Below are 11,109 nucleotides of genomic sequence, written 5' to 3' on the forward strand. Positions count from 1 at the left end.
GATACTTACCTTTGGGAAATACTCACCTTTGGATATATGCACCTGTGGAAATACGTGAGAGACATTTGGAAGGACTTTTTGCTGGGTTGGCCACTAGCTGCAACGTGGACTACAGTAAGGCTGGGGAAAAGTTATCTGAGCGAGTGAGAATTATGATTTTGGATGTGGAAGAGACATCCCTGAACTGTTAACCCTTAAAGAGCCACAAGAGAACAGAATTTTGTTATATTTTCGTTAATTTCCCAAGACCTATAATAAAATCCTTGTTTTGTTTGAACCTTGTCTCCTTGCACTACTTGAGCAATCCCGCTGAAAGCTGTGTAGCCTCTCGTGACGTCACAGATGGTGGAGAATACGGGCAAGCTCAAGCGTTAATAGTGCATGTCAGAGGAGGATACCGAAGGTTTGATCACCCAGTTTTCCAAGTTGGCCGTAGGCTCCCCGCCGACTGAAATGGAGGACATATTGAAAGCCCTTGTTGCTGGCCAGCAAGCCCAGATGCAAGCAAACGTGGCTCTCTTGGAGGAGCAAAAGAAAGCCAACCTTCTGAAGGCAGAGGAATTGCAGTTGCAGAGACAGAGGGTTGTCCAAAATACCCGCCCAATAAAGGCAAGTGACTTTATATCTAAGATGGGAGCTACCGATGACATTGAGGCATACCTGCATGCATTTGAGGCCACGGCCACTAGGGAAGCCTGGCCCAAGCAACAGTGGGTTGGTCTGTTAGCCCCCTTTCTAACCGGGGAATCGCTGAATGCTGTCCGGGACCTGGGCCCTGACCAGGTTACTGACTATGATGCCCTGAAGTCTGAGATCCTCAGCAGATATGGACTCACAAAGTTTGGTATGGCCCAGCGCTTTCACAGCTGGACCTTCCAACCAGACCAACCTCCTCGGGCGCAGATGCATGAACTTGTCCGAATCGCAAGGAAATGGCTGGATCCGCAGAGGAATACAGCAGCGGCGGTGGTGGAGGCCGTTGTGGTGGATCGTTACCTACGCGCCCTGCCTTATGAGGCAAAACGGTTCATCAGTCAACAGGCCTTGACCACGGCTGATCTGACCGTGGAAGCTGTGGAAAAGTACCAGGCCACAGCGGAGATGCTGAATGCTTCCGAAAAGACCCCAGGAGTGCGGCCCCACCACAAATGGGAAGAACCCGTCCAAAGGACCCCAAGGTCTCGAACCCAGCCACGTCAGGACTTATCCCGGCTCCAGGGGGAGCCAGAAACCAGGCGGGTCCAAGAAGAGTACACCAGGAGGGGGGAAACTCGACAGTGTTACCGGTGTGGGGAGATGGGACATATCTCCTGGCAGTGTGGGAAACCAGCCGATGAACCTATGCCCACTGCGGAGTCCTCCAGCTCAGCACCCACACACCGTTTTGCCTCGCTCTTGGGAGTCGTAGATGGCGGCCCAGATCGACCCCCCCACCTGCCCGGTAACTGTGAATCACCATGATGTGGAGGCCTTACTGGATTCTGGTAGCCGGGCCACCCTGGTGCGTAAGGATTTGGTGGGCCCAACGTGTCTGACCCCGGGGAAAGTCCTCCCAGTTTCCTGTGTCCATGGGGACACCAGAGAATACCCCATTACTGAACTTACAATGACCAGCACACGGGGAACCATACACACGACGGCGGGGGTGGTTGATTCCCTCCCCGTCCCTGTCCTAATTGGACGAGACTGCCCAGCCTTTTACCCACTCTGGAGAGAGTCTCAGGAGAGGATAACCCGAGTACCTCGGAAACGGAGAGGCAAGACTCATCCTGGGAAGGCTCCGGTGCAATCCTCCGAATTACTCACTCCCGCCCGGGCTCTGATAGGGATGGCAGGTGCCCAGACCGACACAGAGACTGGTCCGGATACGGAGAAGAGAACGCAGCCCAGGAAAGTGCTCCGTTCTCCAGTGAAGAAGACGTCCCAGGCACCCCAAGAGCTTCCCCCTCTCACAGGCCAGTATGGGAGGCCCAGCAGAGCAGTCACAGGAATCGTGCTAGCAGCTCCATGCTGGCGTCCTTCGCCGAGACAGAGGAGAGTGAGAGCCGAGAGACCCCGGAGACCGGCACTGTACAACACAGCACCAACTCACTGGATGGAGTGGAAACAGCCGAGGGCTGGCAAGCACCACGGCAATGCGGACGCCCTCTCCCGGCGTGATGCCTTCTTCGCTGCCTTTACCCCGACGAGGACGTCGGTCCCGAGGAGGGGGGATGTGTGATGTCACGAGAGGCTGTGTCCTGGAGGGACGTTACATCCCCCCTGAGATGGCTGCAAACCCAGACAGCTATGGCTCCATCTGCTGGTATGGTCGGGAACTCCACCCCTCTATGGCCAATCTTCCCACGCAGCTGAAACAAATCAGGAGCTGATGAGCTGAAGGCTTTTTGAAGGGAAGAGACACACTGAGAGGGTGTGTGTGGGTGGTGAAGAAACACAGTCTCCAACCTGGGCTCTCTGGAGGACAAGAGTGCTGCACGTCCACTTCCATGAGGAATATAAGGATTTGGAGATACTTACCTTTGGGAAATACTCACCTTTGGATATATGCACCTGTGGAAATACGTGAGAGACATTTGGAAGGACTTTTTGCTGGGTTGGCCACTAGCTGCAACGTGGACTACAGTAAGGCTGGGGAAAAGTTATCTGAGCGAGTGAGAATTATGATTTTGGATGTGGAAGAGACATCCCTGAACTGTTAACCCTTAAAGAGCCACAAGAGAACAGAATTTTGTTATATTTTCGTTAATTTCCCAAGACCTATAATAAAATCCTTGTTTTGTTTGAACCTTGTCTCCTTGCACTACTTGAGCAATCCCGCTGAAAGCTGTGTAGCCTCTCGTGACGTCACAAACTTTAAAAAGAGCACCATGGTAGCGCTGTTTTATGTAAAATGTCAACTAAATTTGGTAGCTGTTACTCCCTTCCATACATCTATTGCAGAATGTAGCCTTTTGACAGCATGTACTAAAGTCGATTTAATCCACACTTGCATTAGTCCCCTCGTTTGGTGATTGGCATTTAGGCTGCGACGACAAAAAGGCAGCAGACAGACCTACAGTACGTTTTAGCATGGAAGTTTGGTAGATGTAGGGTGACCTAATTTGTAACTATTAAAATAATTTTGTCAAACAGATTGTGAACCCAAAAGTTTACATTTGATTCTAGAGTGGGAAAACAAATAGGAACATAATTTGGTTAGGGTGTAGGGGCAGATCTATGTCATCTTGTCTTCAGGAGATTTCATTATCTATTTCCTTTACTTAGTCTGATCAGTGGAACAATTCTCATTCTTAATGGGCTAAAATATAGGGTAATTACTGTGCTTGTCAGCAAGAACACTACTGTTATTCCCCAAAGTATTGTATTATTCCACTTCTTCCCAGTGTTGCCAGTGTAATCACATATTATAAATCTGATATGCCTACTTGTGTATTTGAAAATGAATGATATGAGGCTATGTATTTTTGCAGCCATTTATGGACTGTTTTGAATAAATTAAATGCACCAGGAATGAAATATAATTTGACATTTTAGTATTATGCACATGCTTGGCAGAGATGGTGGACTCACAACTCATAAACATCATATTTTGTCTATATAGATTAAAATGACGGCAAGGATCTTCAACTAGTAGGCATAAACCACCTGAATATATTCATTCGATTTTTCTTGAAGGTTGGGTGATTTAGAGAAATGAATTGTTATAACAATAATATTTTCAAACACCCAGCACTTGATCAGGGGTGGCCAACCCTCCTGGAAAGCAAGCAGGATTTTCTTCCAGCCCTATTTCAAAGAGATAGTTCACACAAATTACAAAATGTTTGTGTCCTTGCCTTGAAAGCAGTCTATGGACAAAGAGATAGCAATCTATGATTTGGTTATCCTCTGCCATCAACCATTAATATAAAAACAATCCCGTGCAGAGCCTTGATATAGTGGTAACACTCCCCAGCACGTGTAGCATACACCTTTCTACCTGAGAACAGGGATCAATCCCTGCTTCCAAACTTCCGTCTGTTTCTGCCTGTCTCACTTCATTACTGTCTGAATGATGCATCAAACCACCCCCCACATTTTAAAAAAAAAAACATTTGCGGGCCTCCCTAACTACAGATCCGGGTTCGATCCCGGGCTGTCGCAACCGGCCGCGACCGGGAAGCGGCGCACAATTAGCCCAGTGTCGCCCGGGTTAGGGGAGGGTTTGGCCGGCTGGGATGTCCTTGTCCCATCGCGCTCTAGCGACTCCATGTGGCGGCCGGGCGCATGCACGCTGGCTTCTGTCGCCAGCTATACGGTGTTTCCTCCGTACGGGAGTTGCAGCGATGGGAGAAGAATGTAACTACCAATTGGATATCACGAAAAAGGGCTAAAAAATATTAGCTTACATTTCATCCCACAAAAGTAACAAAGTCGTCCATTTAATGTTCAAAGCATCCTGAATACACTTGATCTATGTATTTTTTTTTTCTTTGTTTTTTTTAACCCTGGTCAAATGCCGCGTTCAAAACAACTGGGAAACTGGAACTCGGAAATCTCCTACTTTCGACTTTAGTGCATTCATAACAACTGAGAACTGCGAAAAAAGCCAGCTCCGGCTGGAAAAATCGATTTCAACGGTCATCCAACTCGGGCCTCTTTCTAAAGCTCCGACTTTCCGACCTGAAGGTCACTGACGTCATGATTTGACCTCGTATGCCCTGTTCTGAACGCTGCATAAGCAGTGGCGACCCGTCATTCAGGGAAGGTGGGGGCAGAGCCCTGTTTAGCTATATATAATATATATATATATATATATATATATATGGTTGTTGTTGCCTTTTTTGCATGTTATTCTGGCATTAATAAGTGTTACATATCAGTTTGCAAAGAATGTAAAAAATAATAATAATTGAGTTCATAAGGCGCATACAAACTTGTTCTCTTTTTAGCTTTCTTGAGTAAGGCAGCTCCAAAATGCAGGTGTTTCAGCCTAGCTCAGTGCTTTCTGTGGTGGTGGGCCGCCAGCGGAAAATACGGAGCGTAGGGGTTGGTAATGTTCTCTAGTTGTGCCGTAATTGGCTCAGTGTTCTGTCACTCATGGGGACACTACGTCACCACAAAATCTACAAGTAGAGTGGGTGCTGCCCTAGAGTTACAATCGAAGTGCCCATCCAAGGAGGCTCAAACATTGGCCACAGATAAAATGACGTCAAATCACGTTATATCTACAGTAGCATTGTTTGGACTGATCATGTCAACATCATACTTTCAAAATCTTAGCTAGCAAGCTAGCAGTCATCATCATGAATCAAGTCAACAATCTACTGGCAAATCCTTTTCAATCCTTGTCATGGAGTGCCTTGCAAAAGTATCATCCCCCTTGGCGTTTTTCCTATTTTGTTGGTGAGTGCATATGTATTCACTCCCTTTGCTATGAAGCCCCTAAATAAGATCTGGTGCAACTAATTACCTTCAGAAGACACACAATTAGTTAAATAAAGTCCACCTGTGTGCAATCTTAAGTGTCACATGATCTCAGTATATATACACCTGTTCTGAAAGGCCCCAGAGTCTGCAACACCACTAAGCAAGCGGCACCACCAAGCAAGCGGCACCATATTATTATGAAGACCAAGGAGCTCTCCAAACAGGTCAGGGACAAAGTTGTGGAGAAATACAGATCAGGGTTGGGTTATAAAAAAATATCAGAAACTTGAACATCCCACAGAGCACCATTAAATCCATGATAAAAAAAATTGAAAGAATATGGCACCACAACAAACCTGCCAAGAGAGGGCCGCCCACCAAAACTCACGGACCAGGAAAGGAGGGCATTAATCAGAGGCAACAAAGAGACCAAAGATAACCCTGAAGGAGCTGCAAAGCTCCACAGCTGAGATTTGAGTATCTGTCCATAGGACCACTTTAAGCTGTACACTTCACAGAGCTGGGCTTTACGGAAGAGTGGCCAGAAAAAAGCCATTGCTTAAAGAAAAAAATAAGCAAACACGTTTTGTTTTCGCCAAAAGGCATGTGGGAGACTCCCCAAACATATGGAAGAAGGTACTCTAGTCAGATGAGACTAAAATTGAGCTTTTTGGCCATCAAGGAATTCACTATGTCTGGCGCAAACCCAACACCTCTCATCACCCCGAGAACACCATCCCCACAGTGAAGCATGGTGGTGGCAGCATCATGCTGTGGGGATGTTTTTCATCGGCAGGGACTGGGAAACTGGTCAGAATTGAAGGAATGATGGATGGCGCTAAATACAGGGAAATTCTTGAGGGAAACCTGTTTCAGTCTTCCAGAGATTTGAGACTGGGATGGAGGTTCACCTTCCAGCAGGACAATGACCCTAAGCATACTTCTAAAGCAACACTTGAGTGGTTTAAGGGGAAACATTTAAATGTCTTGGAATGGCCTAGTCAATGCCCAGACCTCAATCCAATTAAGAATCTGTGGTATGACTTAAAGATTGCTGTACACCAGCGGAACCCATCCAACTTGAAGGAGCTGGAGCAGTTTTGCCTTGAAGAATGGGCAAAAATCCCAGTGGCTAGATGTGCCAGGTTATTTTTTTTATTTCACATTTATTTAACCAGGTAAGCCAGTTGAGAACAAGTTCTCATTTACAACTGCGACCTGGCCAAGATAAAGCAAAGCAGTGTGATAAAAACAACAACACAGAGTTACATATGGGGTAAAACAAAACATAAAGTCAAAAAAATACAACAGAAAATATATATACAGTGTGTGCAAATGTAGCAAGTTATGGAGGTAAGGCAATAAATAGGCTATAGTGCAAAATAATTACAATTAGTATTAACACTGGAATGATAGATGTGCAAGAGATTACGTGCAAATAGAGATACTGGGGTGCAAATGAGCAAAATAAATAACAATATAGGGATGAGGTAGTTGGGGGGCTAATTTCAGATGGGCTGTGTACAGGTGCAGTGATCGGTAAGGTGCTCTGACAACTGATGCTTAAAGTTAGTGAGGGAGATAAGAGTCTCCAGCTTCAGAGATTTTTGCAATTCGTTCCAGTCATTGCAGGGAACTGGAAGGAATGGCGGCCAAAGGAGGTGTTGGCTTTGGGGATGACCAGAGAGATATACCTGCTGGAGCGCATACTACGGGTGGGTGATGCTATGGTGACCAATGAGCTAAGATGAGGCGGGGATTTGCCTAGCAGTGATTTATAGATGGCCTGGAGCCAGTGGGTTTGACGACGAACATGTAATGAGGACCAGCCAACAAGAGCGTACAGGTCACAGTGGTGGGTAGTGTATGGGGCTTTGGAGACAAAACGGATGGCACTGTGATAGACTACATCCAATTTGCTGAGTAGAGTGTTGGAGGCTATTTTGTAAATGACATCGCCGAAGTCAAGGATCGGTAGGATAGTCAGTTTTCCGAGGGCATGTTTGGCAGCATGAGTGAAAGAGGCTTTGTTGCGAAATAGGAAGCCGATTCTGGATTTAACTTTGGATTGGAGATTCTTAATGTGAGTCTGGAAGGAGAGTTTACAGTCTAACCAGACACCTAGGTATTTGTAGTTGTCCACATACTCTAGGTCAGACACGTCGAGAGTAGTGATTCTAGTCGGGTGGGCGGGTGCCAGCAGCGTTCGATTGAAGAGCATGCACTTAGTTTTACTAGTGTTTAAGAGCAGTTGGAGGCTACTGAAGGAGTGTTGTATGGCATTGAAGCTCGTTTGGAGGTTTGTTAACACAGAGTCCAATGAAGGGCCAGATGTATACAAAATGGTGTCGTCTGCGTAGAGGTGGATCTGAGAGTCACCAGCAGCAAGAGCGACATCATTGATATACACAGAGAAAAGAGTCGGCCCAAGAATTGAACCCTGTGGCACCCCCATAGAGACTGCCATAGGTCCAGACAACAGGCCCTCCGATTTGACACATTGAACTCTGAGAAATAGTTGGTGAACCAGGCGAGGCAGTCATTTGAGAAACCAAGGCTATTTAGTCTGCCAATAAGAATGCGGTGGTTGACAGAGTCGAAAGCCTTGGCCAGGTCGATGAAGACGGCTGCACAGTACTGTCTATTATCGATCGCGGTTATAATATCGTTTAGGACCTTGAGCGTGGCTGAAGTGCACCCATGACCAGCTCGGAAACTGGATTGCATAGCGGAGAAGGTACGGTGGGATTCGAAATGGTCGGTGATCTGTTTGTTAACTTGGCTTTCAAAAACCTTCGAAAGGCAGGGCAGGATGGATATAGGTCTGTAACAGTTTGGATCTAGAGTGTCACCCCCTTTGAAGAGGGGGATGACCGCGGCAGCTTTCCAATCTCTGGGGATCTCAGACGTTACGAAAGAGAGGTTGAACAGGCTAGTAATAGGGGTTGTGACAATTTCGGCGGCTAGTTTAGAAAGAAAGGGTCCAGATTGTCTAGCCCAGCTCATTTGTAGGGGTCCAGATTGTGCAGCTCTTTCAGAACATCAGCTGTCTGAATTTGTGTGAAGGAGAAGCGGGGGGCATGGGCAAGTTGCAGCGGAGGGTGCAGAGCTGGTGGCCGGGGTAGTGGTAGCCAGGTGGAACGCATGGCCAGCCGTAGCAAAATGCTTGTTGAAATTCTCGATTATTGTAGATTTATCGGTGGTGATAGTGTTTCCTAGCCTCAGTGCAGTGGGCAGCTGGGAGGAAGTGCTCTTATTCTCCATGGACTTTACAGTGTCCCAAAACTTTTTGGAGTTAGTGCTACAGGATGCAAATTTATGTTTGAAAAAATGAGCCTTTGCTTTCCTAACTGCTTGTGTATATTGGTTCCTAACTTCCCTGAAAAGTTGCATATCGCGGGGGCTATTTGATGCTAATGCAGTACGCCACAGGATGTTTTTGTGCTGGTCAAGGGTAGTCAAGTCTGAGGAGAACCAGGGGCTATATCTGTTCTTAGTTCTGTATTTTTTGAATGGGGCATGTTTATTTAAGATTGAGAGGAAATTACTTTTAAAGAACAACCAGGCATCCTCTACTGACGGAATGAGATCTATATCCATCCAGGATACCTGGGCCAGGTCAATTAGGAAGGCCTGCTCGCTAAAGTGTTTTAGGGAGACATACCCCAAGAGACTTGCAGCTATAATTGCTGCAAAAGGTGGCTGTACAAAGTATTGACTTTGGGGGGGGTTGAATAGTTATGCACGCTCAAGTTCAGGTTTTTTGTCTTATTTCTTGTTTGTTTCACAAAAAAAAAAAAATTGCATCTTCAAAGTGGTAGGCATGTTATGTAAATCAAATGATACAAACACCCCAAAAATCCATTTTAATTCCAGGTTGTAAGGCAACAAAATAGGAAACATGGGTGAATACTTTCGCAAGCCACTGTATGAACAGAAATAATGAAGAGGAATTATAAATAAAAGGTATCACTGCTCATCGGCCGTTGGACATAAACATTACACAACAAGTTGGAAATCGCAAATTCAACGATGAGTAATTTGGAAGGAATCAGTGGCTAACTGCAAGCATTGCTAAGAAATCACTAGCCTGCTATTCAGTGAAGTGGGTGTGTGGTCCAAGTCTGGGTTTAAAGGTCTCTTTTCCAAGCTTAAAAGGATAAACATTCAACATTGGCCATGCTGTCAATCCAGCATGACTTCTGCTGCTCTCAAAACAACTGAAATCTCAGACTTCAGTGAGTTCAAGACAACTGGGAACTCTGAAAAAAAAAGCTCCAACTGGGAAAATACATTTTGAACAGTCATCCAACTTGGAATTGCAAGTCGGGAACTCAGGCCTCTTTCTAGAGCCTGAAGATTACTGACGTCATCATGATTCAACCTTGTTTTTTTTTTTTCCAGAGTTCCAAGTTGTCTTGAAAGCACCATAAATCCAGAGAATGCCAGACTTTGATGACAAAATTTTCCCACGAAGGACCGCCGTGCCACCTTCCTGTTCAAGTGAGTCCAAAAATGTATTGTATGTTCCTGCATAAATGATGTAATATGCCAGGGAGATATGTATACTGTAACTAAGAAAGTAATACTAAGTGTATGTTGTGTAGTAAACTGTTAGTAGCCCATGTGCCTCACCCTAATCATTTGGTAAATTTTTCCCTAATAATTTAGCCTACTGTTCTGACTTGGTGGTGCACATGTAGCCTATAGCCTGTTTTAGAGAAATGTAATGATTGAATATTGTAAGAGCTTTCATTGTCTGCTTATATTTTCCCTTTATTTATCCTACGGTTCTTACTTGGTGTACAGGTAGAATACTGTAAGAACGGGCCATGTTCTGAATTCTGTCACTGTACATTTCAAAAGTGCTGAACAAATAGTTATAGTGACTACGTGCATCCTAGCTCGCTCATTAAATGTCTTAATCGAAATTACGGAATGCATCTCATCCGCTCGTCGTCCCCTTATGCCATAATTTGTACATCGCAATTGTCAGTAGAAACCACATTTGTTTAAGCAAGTCAGCCATATCAGCTATGGTTTTTAAAAAGGCAGTAAATAAGGCTGAATATACTGTTTCGCTGCCAGACAAGGCTCCTCTGAAATAAATTGAATTGAAATAAATTCATTAAGTCCTAATCTATGGATTTCACATGACTGGGAATACAGATATGCATCTGTTGGTCAGATACCTTTAAAAAAAGGTAGGGGCGTGGATCAGAAAACCAGTCGGTATCTGGTGTGACCACCATTTGCCTCATGCAGCGCAACATCTCCTTCGCATAGAGTTGATCAGGCTGTTGATTGTGGCCTGTGGAATGTTGTCCCAATTCTCAATGGCTGTGCAAAGTTGCTGGATATTTTGTCGGGAACTGGAACACACATCGATCCAGAGCATCCCTAACATGCTCAATGGGTGGCATGTCTAGTGAGTATGCAGGCCATGGAATAACTGGGACATTTTCAATTGACATTTCCTTAACTGTAACTCAGAAATCTTTGAAATTGTTGCACGCTGTGCTTATTTTTGTTCAGTGTGTGTGTGTGTGTGTGTGTATAAAGTTTAAGTCGGAAGTTTAGATACACTTAGGTTGGAGTTATTAAAACTCGTTTTTCAACCACTCCACAAATTTCTTGTTAACAAACTATAGTTTTGGCAAGTCGGTTAGGACATCTACTTTGTGCATGATACAAGTA

The sequence above is a fragment of the Coregonus clupeaformis genome, chromosome 16 (genome assembly GCF_020615455.1).
Source record: "Coregonus clupeaformis isolate EN_2021a chromosome 16, ASM2061545v1, whole genome shotgun sequence".
Taxonomy (NCBI): Eukaryota; Metazoa; Chordata; class Actinopteri; order Salmoniformes; family Salmonidae; genus Coregonus; species Coregonus clupeaformis.